At 32.7% G+C, this 14275-nt stretch overlaps 1 long non-coding RNA gene across 1 annotated transcript in view; it reads right to left on the reverse strand.

The window, feature by feature from the left end:
* The window catches only part of LOC118196798 (uncharacterized), a 57683-nt gene that overhangs the window by 21018 nt on the left and 22390 nt on the right, over positions 1–14275 (reverse strand). Inside the window, exon 2 of the long non-coding RNA XR_004759466.2 lies at positions 6314–6392. This is a non-coding gene — a long non-coding RNA (uncharacterized LOC118196798). The remainder of the gene's footprint in view (positions 1–6313; positions 6393–14275) is intronic.

A 14275-nucleotide genomic window follows, 5' to 3' on the forward strand; every position in this document is an offset into this window, starting at 1 on the left:
TTTAAAAATACGAAAATAAAAATTTCTAGCAACTTAAGAGCATACTTAAAATGGCTATGAGAACGTAAAGAGTAGCTAGTCAATCAAATGTAGAGCAAACTCAACTTAAAATCATCCAGATTTGTACATAAATCTGACTACAGCATAACAATGCATGATCTCAACAGGTAAAATAACATTCTCTTCATTGTTTTTTAAATGTCCAGTAAACATTTATTGGGAAGTGTTATTACCTAAAATGTTAGGGGATTAGTTTAGTCCTACCAATTCCATTGATGAGACTTCACAGTACACTAAGTTCTGTAGCGATTATTTTCAACTACCATATTCGATTACATCAGTCTGAAACAAGCACGTAGCTGCTCACACCTGTAGTTACTACAAGGAGACAAGAATGTTGGGCATGTCTCAGAAACTATTCTGGTCTGCACTAACTCAATATCCCCTTAGCAACATTTCAGTCCATTTAAAAAATTGCAGGCACAGACATATATCTTTCAGAATTAAGTAAACAAGAGTCATGGAAGTTATACAGTCACACTGTTACTTTTGTAAGAGAACACAGGTACAAACAGTTTAAAATAACTAGAAAAATTTATGACTTGATAAAAATATAACTCAGATGAGATTACTACGCAATCAGAATAAAAAAGAAGCAGATGGCTTTTCTGGTCTCATTTAGAAGAAACAAATTTTAAGAAGTTAAAAATACTGAAATAATCCTATAGTAGATCATGAATTCCAGAAACAAATGAAATTAACACATGCAAACTTTATACTGTATTCCTCAGGATTATAAGAGAGATTAAAAAGTATTCAGAAAGTTATTTCTAGTTTTACTTCTAGATACTATCTTTCATTGCGAACCACTCTAATTAGTTAAAAAATAAGAAAGCCATTCTCATTAGTACTACTCCCACAGAAAGACTTTACTGCCAACCAGGAAAAGTAGAAACAGTTCAAAGAAAAACTACTAAAAATATTTAAAAAAATTTTCAATTAACCAACAGTTGCATGATTTCACTTTCTGATCTTTGGGCATTTCAAAGCAATCAATAAATGCTTGAATATGTGTATTAACAATTCCAAAATACATCAGAGTGCATTAAAAGGATATAATTAGCAAATTTTGCATGATAAATATTTCAAATAATAGACACATTCAAATATTTTTTTAAAAAAATATTTGAGTGCATAAAAATTAACCTCTTTAAAATGCATAAGTGTATTACAATGATTTAATTAATATATTTCAAGTATAAAATATTTTAAATGCATATAACTCACATTTTAAGGCCAACATATATATATATATATATAATATATATATCAAGCAAGGTAGTAATTACAATTTTGAAAAACTAATTTTGGTCTAGAAAACATCTTGAGCAATATGCTGCAAAATAAGCAAAATATAAAAATGTAGTAAGCTCGCCTAAAAGACACTGTAAAGCAGGCTAGCTCCCTCTTTCATGTTTAATGGTTTGATTTTCATATGTATTAATTTTTTTAAAACGTGTTGAACTTTTTGGAGCAGCAGCTCTTGGTAACTTTTCGGTGAGCTTACTACATTTATATATATATACTGAGATACAAAGTATTCGCAACACTCTTTTGTGATATGGGACCAATCTACTAACTGACATAGTTAGCCAGGAAATGTTTATATCAGGCATTCTCATTTTCAGAAGAAATAGTTATCACTGCAGTTAGAATGAAAACAAGTAATGCAACAGATTTCAGTTACTTTGAATAAGAATTATCAAGGTTGACAGACTTAGTTCCAAAATCTTTAGAATGGCTAATGTTCTAGGTTTTGTTTATGCAATGGTATCTCCAGTGTTTAGAAAGTGACAGTTGGTCAAAAAAAAATTCTCAGAATGAGAACACTTCTGGTTGGAAAATGCTTGTGAATGAGAACAAACAATGACAAGTGGCTGACAACTCATCTGTAGCAACAGGAAGGCAACAACATGACAAAGGGCAGCTTATCTGCAGGTTAACACAGGTACATCATAAAGCATGTCAAAACCATAACAGAACTGACCTTACAATGGGTTCTAACAACAGAAGACCATCAGGTTACCAACACTATAACTAAAAACATGAAATTGCAGTTCTTGTGGTCCCAGAAGTACCTAAATTGGACACTTGATGATTGGAGGAGAGACATCTTAGTATTATGAACATTTCCTGCTACACTGTGCAGAAAACAAAATAAGAACAAGGCTAGTTACCCTACCTATGGACTTCTCACTCCATTCTGAACAACAAAAGATGGATTTAAAGCACAATGACTAAGACGTTTCTTACTAGTATACATCCAAACATAAAACAGGCTTGCAAGAATCAGCACCCAATTCATTAATGGAAATATCAATATTTACTTATTTAGCTAAAGGGAAGATTATCCCAACTCTAGACTTTAATTATTAGAAAGAATATAAATTTGTTTGTATGTTAAAAACATAGATCTTGAAGAGGACAACAATATGATGTTTCGCTCAACATTTTAACTTATAAAAGTGGTCCCTACTTGAAAAAAGTTTGGAAAATGTTAGTCAAGCAAGATTTTTTTTCCCTGAAGTAAATGTCTAAGGAAGATTTCTTTTCCCTGAAGTAAAGGACTAAGGAAGATGTTTTCCCTTGAAGTAAAGGTCTAACGGAGATTTTTTTTTTCCCCAGACGTATATTTCCATTTGATATGTCCAGAAACAACATTCAACACAGATTACCTCCATATCACTGCTGATCATGTCAACTTGTTTTGGCTTCAATTTCCTGATGCATGTAATCACTTTCAATGGGGCAATGTATCTTGTCAGCATGCAAGACTGGTTTTTTAAATTGGTTTAAAGAGTATGATTCCTAATTCAAATTACATTCACAGGCAGCTCAGTCCTTTGACCTCAGACCCATTCAGCACTTGTGGGATGAAATAGAAATATCACTTCAATGCTTAGAGATACAACCACCCAATCTGAATGAACATATACTTGCAATTACATAAGAATGGGCTAATGGTCTCAGGAATTATATTAGGACATGCTGAGGCCATGCCCAGAATATCAGCTGTAATCAAAGCTAAAGGTGGACCAACCTGTTATTACAGGTGTCTCATATTTTGATTACTCAATGTATGTTTGAATATGGAGGTGGTGGTTTTAAATTTATTAAATATTTCACACATTGAAATATAATAGTTGTGCTGTTAAATATATATGGCCTATGATAACAATACTTCCTTAATTTTTTTTAATCTTTATATTACTTTTTATTTCAATATAACCAGTGAATAAATCTTAACACCACTTGGCAAAAAAGATATAAAACCAACAGTTATCGGATAAATCATTTGGCAGAACAATCTAGCTTTTGCACTTTTTGCAACTACAGTCAAAAGTCTTTAATCCGAACTCATAGGGACTTCGGCGATTCCGGATTATAGATCATCAGTTTAAATCTGGTAAGATGGCACGCAGAAATTATAAAATTAAAAATATGAAACCGTAATTTATGAAATAAAGAGAAATTATGATCTAAAGGGTATCAAAATTTATAAAAAAAAGCTTAATGTTTATTTGTTTACTTTATTAAACATTTCTTTCAACGCACGCATGCGTAAAGCATGCATTACGCATAGTCGAAATTAGAAAATTGCAACCAGACAACTATTTGATGTGTATTCGTGATATTTATGATGACGAGGAATTTGATTTAAATCATATCAAAGACGGAGTACATTGAGATGAAATACTACATTTAGTAAGGAATTATAAGCCCAATAAAATAAAAACATCTGCACTGAAGATAAGGATAGTGCTAACAGATCAACTCCCAGTTCATTGCGCACAGCTATGTTTCCCCCCTCCCCGCCCGCAGAGCAGCATGAAATTGATAAACAGATTTCGGAATGGTTAGAGAAACAAAGGATATGCCTTTATCCATTTTTTGCAGCGTTTACATATTCCACTTTTTGTTTGATGGACATCGAAACATGCTTTCGCTTTGTAGATAGATCCTTTGGCAGCTCCAGAATCGGAAATTCTATTTGACATAATCGAAAGTTCAAGCTTACTTTTATAAAATTGCTCTAACACTCTGCAAAAAATAATAAGCCGGATCCAATTCAAAGACTAAGGAACAACATTATCTGCAACATTAACTGAAATAGATAATTAGATAATTTTAGCTTAGCTTATACCATCTGTTATACATTAAACGCGCATACATAAACATATTATGCGCATGCGTAAAGGTTATTACTCGCATGCGTGAACGCATTATGCTTTGACACATGCGCAGAAAGTTTGTAGCTTTGAGGTCCGGATTATAGATCATTCCGGATAACGACTTTTGACTGTACTACAAATCATATGAAGTTTAAAAGAATGTTCAAATTACCCCTAGTTTAGCACAATGAAACCTCCCCTAAAAATGATTCTGCAAAGAAGCTCTGCTGTCTGTAGATAGCCTATAGTTTACATTTGTCCCGTCTTATGATAAATAAAAGTATGCATCTATGGCAAATTATGATTAAATTACCCCTTGCAAATTTTCATTCTTTAGGGGGAAGTCAAAAGCAGGCTATAATGACCTAAGAGGACAGGCTGTCTCAGCTATTTATATGATAAGTTCACTCTGGTGTTTGGGTCACGAACTAATAAATTAATAAGGCATCACGTGTTCACAAATGTTGCTTTGTTTACAGCAAAAATGGCAAATGCCAGACCATTTGAAAGTATTATGACTTAAAGATTTCATTAAAAATCATAATCAGGGAGAACTTAAGATTGCAAAACCATCTATCCAGGAAATACATTTTGCTGAAATCTTATGACATAATTTGGGCTCATTGCTGTTGGAAAGAAGAGGAAGAATGCAACAAGAGTTATATATACATAAAATAAAATGAACACTATGAAATCCAGGTACTGAGCAACAGTTAAAAAGGTAACATTGCTTAATACTTCTTCCCCCCCCACAGGAAAAAAGGTTACAAATGTGAAAATGCAGGGTAAGAGAATGTAGAGAATATAAACATTACAAAATCCTATTCTGATAATAAAGAAAAGGCAATAATACTATGGCTACATGTTTCACAAAAGCATCCAAAAGAAACTTGCAAAGCATTTCAAACTAATGTAAAAAGAGATATGCATCTAATTTGTAATTCTAGATATATAAAAATAATTAAAATGGAGAATGCAAAACCTAGAGTCCAAAACACCTAAAAGGCTTTTGTTTAAGAATTTCTGAGAGAAAAAATTCAGTTCCTTTTCCCAAGAAGTAAACTGCTGAAATATTAACAAAAGCTTTCTTAAACAAAGTGGTTATTTCTTCCTTGGAACAGCTGTAATGAACTAATATTGTTCAATGTGTTTCTATCAGCAGAAATACATTGCAGATGTCCATAGATGCACAACCACATGAAAGAAGTACAGTACAACCAAAAACATAAACAATTCGTACATAAAAATGGTGCACTAAAAGTACTTTGGTAAATAAAAATGTGGAAAAGAATGTTCAAATAAGAGAGATAATTCAATAATTACAAAAGGTTGATAGACAACTTAATTAGAAGTCCTAGAAAACCAACGAGTTATGCAATAACATGTTCGAGGAAAGACACCCAGCTAATGCTGTAATGAATAGGTGGCTTCCACTGTAAAAGACTTAAAATATCAAACAACTGTCTTTGTCTTTCAATGCAAATGATGACATAGTAAGCTAAAATACTACTCTCACTAAAAAGTTCTTTAATGTAATTCTTAGAAATTATTCTTATAAGTTCTTATAAGAAGTTTTGTAATAAATTATGTTACAATTTCCAACATTTTTTTCACTCCCTTTGCAATTTAGCTTTTAGGTTTACTACAAAGTTTGCCTAACCAAAAAAATTTTAAGCGCATTTCCTATAAACATTCATTTCATCTAAGTATTCACTATAAATTTATTATACCCAAAACTGAACACATAAAAGATGATGATATAACATATTATATATCATTTTAAAAAGTAGTGAATGCATCTAAACATCTCAAACAATATAGTTTTATGGTAAACCCCACAGTAAAAGTGTCTATAACATGCAAGGTAATAGCAACTACACCTTGTATAAAATATAATATAACCCAGTAATAGTCCAGTTGGCATAAAACTAACTATTAAAAGAATACACCTATTTAGTTAAGTAAAATATCCAAATATTTATTCAGTACGAAACACACTTTAAATCTGGTTTCAGTGTTATAGCATTAGAGTACAGCATTACAGTACACTCAATTTAGTAAATAAAAAAAATGAAACGTACCTTTTAATCATACAATGTGGAAGTTGGCCAATTTCCCATTTAAAAGTATTACCATAAAGATTACTTGCAAATATAATCTCTGCAAGGTAACAACACTTAATTAATATCTAGTGAAAACTTTATAGACCGGTGGGATACCGGGAACACAATAAGAGAATTCTAACAATTATAATTTCAACGCAAATCTTTTTTTCAGTTACAAGAAAAAGCAGAAGTAGATTTACTATAGTAAAATTTTAAAATAGGATGTCACCAAAGATTATTTTTGAGACAATTTTCAAAAACCAAATATTAATTCAGGAATTTCACACCACAAAACAAAATTACATAAATAGAATAAATTTTTAACTATGAATTTTCTTCTGGAACAAAAATTTACACCAGGTGACAGCTAAGAAATTTACTTCCAACATCTTGATTTTTTCCCATCAATACAAATGGCTGAAGCAGCATCCAACCTTACCACTTTCTTCATGACCTCCATGAGTGCCTAATACTAAATCTATAAAAACAAAGTAAAAAATAAGGAAATTTAAGTACAACTTTTTCTTCTTTTGGTGAATCTTTGGACAGCATTAGTAGCTCTCTCCTTTCTCACAACAGCCACTTTCATCTTATTTTTCAGCCTTCCTTACAGGGTATAAGACAGCACCTTCTCTTTTCCAAGCTACGCTTCAAAAGTTCCCACCGATGCTCCTGTTCTTCTTTTACCGATAATTTTCTTTCTTGGCGAGGAAACTTTTCCCCATTCTCATCTAGCAACCCCAAGAGGGTCAGCAACACCAACAGCATTAGTGGTGCTTCTTAGGAAAGTGTTGACAGAATAGTCTACCAGAACTTGGCAAAAATCACTCCTTCCTCATGGGCACTCCAAGGACTCCAGACAAGGTCAACATCCTGACCAACCCCTTGTGCCCACTGGCCTTCATCTTTCAACACTTTTTTAAAACAATGCATTACTATCATTAGCCTCGTCAGCAGTCAGTATTTGCTAGATGTGACTTTTGAAGAATCACAACTCACTTGGTAATCCACCAAACATATTTTTATTACTTTATCATCTGATTACTCTATTCAGGCACATCTTACAGCATGGCACATCCCAAGAGGAGCAATCTGCACTTCACAATTTTAATTATGAGGCATTACATTTTTAATAATAAATAGAAGCAGCCAACCTAGAGGCATCCTTTAACTAGCAAGAGTAGGCAACAAAAAGAGAATGTAACAGTTGCAGTAGTTTTTATAATCTCAGAGCACTTACGTGCGTGTGGATAAAAAAATATGTAAATCAAAACTCAGATTTACAATAAACCCTTAATTTTTTTTATTTTCATTTCGATATTTCTCCTCTTTATCCTCTTCATAATAACAATGATGTAGCTGATTCAGAACTTAGAGCCAAAATATGCAAACCAAAACCTTTCTCTCTCCTTTTGAATTAAGCCCCACCTTGAATTACGCCATACTTACTTTCTGCTTCTTTGCCTATCTAGACTGCTGCACTGCTGTTCTCTCTTATGAAAACAGTACCAAATGTAAATGTTCCAGAACAGGCATGATTAGTGCAACAAGTTATTTGTGGCTGCTAACTTAAAATAAAAGGAATATAATTTAAATCAGCTACAACTTCTTATTAAATTTATCTTGGCTGCTAAATTTGTTTTCAATTATGAATCAACATCAATGCAATCTACTTTTCAATTTCACTACATATACCAATTTTCTCGAATATTTTTCCCTGTAGCTTTTTAGAACTTAGCTCCGAAAATCTAAAAAATATATACATAATTCCTCCCTTCTTCTACTGTACGTAGTTTATCCCTCTGAGGCTAGTTAAATAGTAAAGTGATTAAGACACAATAACACGCCGAATAAATACTAATTCAGAAATCAAACAACAAAAATCAGCGTTATATTTACAAAGTTTTCACAGGACTAGTTTCGATGGTTTTACCGAACCACCATCTTCAGCTGCAAAACCACAAATGATTTGCAAAACCGCAATCATTTGCGGTTTTGCAGCTGAAGATGGTGGTTCGGTAAAACCATCGAAACTAGTCCTGTGAAAACTTTGTAAATATAACGCTGATTTTTGTTGTTTGATTTCTGAATTAGTAAAGTGATTATTTTTATTTTTATTCAGTGTATTCAATCTGTATCTACATTTCAACCATTTTATTTCCTCTTGCATTTATTATTCATAATATATTTTGAACAGAATCTTCATTAAATTTGTCAAACATAGGCCATGTTCTCATACTTAAACTTCCTAAATGTGATTTCACCATAATTCTATAATTTACATTCCAGCTTGTTGTAGCCTATCTGCTGCTAATATGTTCGATCTTTCAAAACCCAGGTCTTCTGTTCGCCCTTCTCCTTCCTTCTTCTAACATCCCTCTTGGGAACTACAGTTAAGACTCATTTATATCAGGTACCACTGGTACAAGGTAACTGAACAGGACACATCATGCTCTGTGCGAGATTCGTGGCTTTAACATAATATTCGGTTGAATACTTTATCTAGAAAAATGTTTCTTTTCATGTATGTGTACTACAGACATAATGCACCATGAATCTTCAGAACCATGGGGAAAGAAAATAATCACAGCCACATAGCAAAATTTAAAGTTTTAAAATTTTGTTGAAGTTAATGTGTAGTACACAACTTGGTGTTCAACCTAGCTTGAGTTGATACTGAAGAAAACAAATAGATGCACCAAGGAAGTCAAATTCAAAGCGGAGTCCATTTCGAGGACCGAAAAAATTTTCCCTTAGTGGGTTTAGGGTTGCAGAAAGTGGCAAGGAATCACCCATTCACTGACAAAAATTGGCGATATGCCATAGTCAGAGCGAAAATATTCTAGAACAAATTCTTAGCGGGTTTCCCGAGAATACTCCCGAAGGCAAGTCAATATATACCAGAGATGGCCAAACTTGAAGACCATGGGAACCAACTGCATGATAGATTTTATGAACATTCAAGAGCCACAAGTACAAATTTATATTGTTTCAAAAAAAAAAACCAGACAGGTTTTGAATATAAAGAAACTTTCGAAGTAAATTAATGAATATGTGATTAACATGATTACATATAAATATGAATAACTACATCTTAGATCTACTGTTTTGTGTTCAGAAAAGTCCCAAGAAAATAAAAATTTGTAACTCTTGTACTAAGCAACTGAGCATTTTTTCTTCAGGTAGAGAAACTCAAATATTTTTTTCTGCTTTCCTTCATACCTTTTCATTTATAATTATTGTTATTTTATTTTAGTAGAAGTAAAATGAATTGGAAGCATATTCATTGGTTTACAATTACATAAAAAATGTTATTTGAGTAAATTAAAAATCATTATTGAAAAGAAAAATGAGTTTTTGTTGGGGGACATGAGCAGTCTTTTAGAAAGGATAAATTAAATAATACACATCAATGCACAGTGCAGAGAAACTGTTATTCGAGAAAGAATATTTATTTAAAAAATAAGCTATTAAATTGTTCAGGCTTTTTCTTTAAAATAATTTTGTTTCTCCACACAATTAACATAATGGCCAACATACTGAAATCATTCTAATATTTGGATCCCGACCTAAGAAATCAAACATTTTTTCCCAAAACTGTTCTTAACAACTATTTTTACCAATGCCCAGTATAGAATTCACCAAAAAAAAAAAAAAAAAAAGAAATGATTGCAATTTCACTGGTATCTGAATAATCAGTATATCTCATGACGGCCCTAAACTGATACAGAATTTCAGAATGTATGGTCCCTAAACTGATACAGAATTTCAGAGTGGCATCTAACAGAATCTGCCAGAATGCTTTAGTAATCAGTATACTGCGCATCATTGAAAAATCTCGAAACTATCTCTTGAATAACCCCAATAATTTTGGACGCAGATAAAGTTCAGGCCTATCATTGAAAATTCTCAAAACTATATCTTGAATCATCCCGATAACTTTGGACGTATACAGGGTGTATCAGTACAGCATTGACTAACGTTCAGGAGAGAAAGAGTACACCTAGATGATGGAAAATTACATAGGAATGTATGGTCGGAACCGCTTTCCTGACTCGGTAGTGACGACACGAAAGTCAAGAAAGAAAGGACATGAATGGAGTAAGAAAACATGTTTATTATTCGAAGTACAACAAAAACACAGAAAAATCAACATAAAGAGACAACAATTCTCATCAAAGAACATGTTCAAAATTAAGGAACCGCACATCCTGCATCTTCCATTTGTGATACAGATCTTCCATGCGAAGATGAGAGGCCTGCCATCACGATCTGGGGGCATAATTTCAAACACCTTCTTTAATGACGATTGTTGTTTTTGTTCTTATTTGTAGGTTTCTGCTGTATTAAATATAATAAAACAAGTTTTGTCTCACTGTTTGTATCCTTCCTTTTTTTCCTTTTTTTGTGTTGTCACTATTGTGACAGGAAAACATTTCCGACCATGCATTCCTATGTGATTTGCCATCATCTAGGTGTACTCTATCTCTCCTGAAAGTTTGTCAATGCTGTACTGATACACCCTGTATAACGAAGTTCATGTGAATCATTGAAAACTCTTGAAAGTATCTCTCGAATTGTCCTGATAATTCTGGACATAGATAATTAAGTTCATAATGCATCATTGAACAAACCATCTTTCAAACTGTCTTGATTATTTTGGTCAAAGATAACGAAGTTCATGCACATCATTGAAAATTCTCGAAACCACCTCTTAAATCATTACCATAATTCTGGGCATACATAACCTATTGCTAATAAATCTAGTAGTTTAAGCCGGGCCATATAAATGCTTCGTTGAACACATATTCCATCAGGCTTCAACCAGGCTGTTTTTCAAATGCATGGCAAATCGAAACTAATGTTACAGAAAGAAACCTGCCACTACTATAATGAATTTATTTTGCAAATGCAAATATAACATGAATGTGTAACTCTTCAGATTTCCATGGACATGTACAGATGTTCGATGTGGACCCTTTTTGTAACACGACAGATGTCTGCACAATAGTTTAGTTCTTAAGCTCCTGCCAAACAGATGAATGAATCCAACATATTCTAATTGGTGGATTCATATAGGCGGTCAAATGTCTTACTGTCTTGAATTTCTAAATAAGATAGCTCAGAAGAAAGTTTAAAATAAATAATTATCAGCCTAACAGTTACATAGTACAACTTTCCATTGGGTTACCTAACCTGTGTACGCAGGTTAAAAAATCTCAAATGGAGTTTGAAATGGAGTCTGTAGGCAGAGTACTTTAGAAAATAAAAAATCAGACCTTTAAAAATAAAGATTAATGGTAGCAAAATTTCACATTACTGCCTGAAATTTGTAGTGATCAAGCAGTGGATCATTGTACAACTTTTTGTTTGGCTACTAAGCTTTCATGAAGGACTAGTCAAACGTACACGATGACTGAAAATTAGGAAGACAAAAAATATCAACAGATTAAAACAAAAGTAATGCTGGCATCAGAGCCAGGGCAACCAGTGCAGCTGCAAAGCAGCAGTACTAAGGGGTGAAAAATTTTAGATATTCCGGGCAACAAAATGTCTCTAACCTAGTGTGATATTTAACTGCCACTAACCTAGTGCCTCTAACCCAGTGCAATAAAATGACGCTAAGGCAACAAATGTCTCTATTATGCCGTAGCGTTAAAAAAGGCACCTCGTTCCTACCTTTTTACATTGTGTATGAGCAGAAAAAAATTCGTATCATTTCTATTTCCAAATAATTTTAGAAAGTGTTTAAACCACATCTGATGTTTTATCGCTTTCAACAAATATGGAAAATTTCAAAACGCTCCGATATATACATTCACCTATATCTTCGACAATTTTGAATAAAAAACTGTAATTTTTTGCAGGTATGCTTAGAAATACGTCTACTTTAAGATGATGGTAAAAATTTTATAGATTATAATTCAAAAATTTTTTGAAAAATTTTTTTAAATTATTTAAAATACAAATTTTTAAAATAAATCAAAAAATGGTGAATTTTATTTGCAATGAAAATACATTTTGAAAAGTGAAAGGAAGAATAAAAAAGTTTAATAAAAAAATAAAGATTAATAAATATATACCAAACTCAACATTGAGGAGCTAAAACTTTGAGAGCTAATTTTTTAAAAACTACTTGTGCGATTTTTACAAAACTTGATAGTTTGGCATAATTTGAGTCATTCAATTGAAATATGGAAAAAAATTGGTATGTTATTTTAGAAAAAGTCTGATTTTGTGTCAAAATACCTATATTAGAACAATGCTATTTATAAATCTAATACATATCCTTAGTCGCACTTTCAAAGACATGAAAAACACAAGTTGAATTTTGTCAATCGGCCCAGTAGAATGGGAGTTATAGAACTGCCTCCCCCTTTTTCTTTACACAGTGTACATTACTAAAAGAAATGAAATATTTGCCCGGCACCATTTAGCATCTAGATTTCAACAAACAGGTGAGTATGTAAATGAATATTTACAAATATTAAAACAGCTGAGAAAGGATTGTGAATTTAAGTCTGTTACTGCGGAAGAATGTAAAAATGAGTATATTAGAGATGCATTCATCCGAGGTGAGGTTTCTTACACATTTGAGAATGGTTATAAGAAAATGCCAGTATTTTGTTAGAAAAAGCCTATGATCAAGCTAGAGCATTAGAATCTCTAGCTTGATCACAGGCTTCCTTCCATTTCCTTGCTGAACATCCTTCTGCCTCATAGTTAACACGTTGACTGCCATGGCACTTTTCAGATTCTGGTCCGAGAAGCCAAATCGATTTAATCATATTATGTTATTAATTTTTATAATTATATTTCTGTTTGTTTTTTAATAAATTTTCTGTTCATGCAAGCCAGCTTTGATTTTTTGTTCTTTCCCCATAAGCCATCTATCAATATTAGCACTGATATATTCAGAGTTTAATCATAGCTGCACAAAAATGGCAAGTAAATACAGTACGAGATAACTTTTAGTTGGCATCCTAGAAAAGAATGCAATCTATGAGTTATCTCATAGTTGGCAGTCAATGTGTTAATATCTTCCTCATCACCAGTAGCTGCTGTTGAACAGTGCGAGTGCAAAAATGACGATAGTGAACAAATAGCAGTAGTTGCTTCTATTCAACACAGAAAATGTTTCTTTTGTGGAAGAGAATTATCATTTACGAAATAATTGCCCATCTGAGGATGCAATATATCGAAGATGTGGTAATAAGGGCCATTACCAAAAGGTATGCAAATCCAAACTTGTACGCAGTACTACTAATTCCACAGCAGCAGTCTATACACTAGCATCATGCTTCTTCACTATCTTAACCCTCTAAGCGGGAAGGCCGTATATATACGGCCTAGAATACTTTTTGCGATATCTGTAAGAAAGCATATATACGAGCATTATAAAATATGTCGGAGAAATTAAGGCAATATATCAAAAGTACACAAATCCAGGTATGAAATACTAGGTGTCGCGTTTGCTTACTAGAACTTTACTTCCACGAACGCCCTCTGGCGTAAGAGACTAAAAGTAGTCAGTTGAACGGCTGACGCGTCTAACAGATGTATAAGGATAGACCGTCTCCGTATAAATTATGCTTGTAATCATTATAACTTGTAAATATTTTGTAGATATCTTTCATACGAATTAAAATTTCTTAAAAAGTTTATAGCTGTGTTTCGAAGTGAAATCGAAGTTCTTCATAGAGACGGATACCTACAAGAAGGAAAAGCAGGCAGTTCAGGGCAGCCCTATTTAGAAGGTAAGTGAACTTTCACTTATCTATTTAATGATCAAAAAAATTTTAATAGTACAAAGTTGATAAAATTTTTTAACATGGCGCCCGAACAGGGACTGCCAGTAACTGCTGTTTTCCTAATTATTGAAACTGTCTAAATTGATATCAGTTATATAGATAATACATAAGCATAAATAATTAGTGG

The sequence above is a fragment of the Stegodyphus dumicola genome, chromosome X2 (genome assembly GCF_044657685.1).
Source record: "Stegodyphus dumicola isolate Sdum_Otavi_A_Nest chromosome X2, ASM4465768v1".
Lineage (NCBI taxonomy): Eukaryota > Metazoa > Arthropoda > Arachnida > Araneae > Eresidae > Stegodyphus > Stegodyphus dumicola.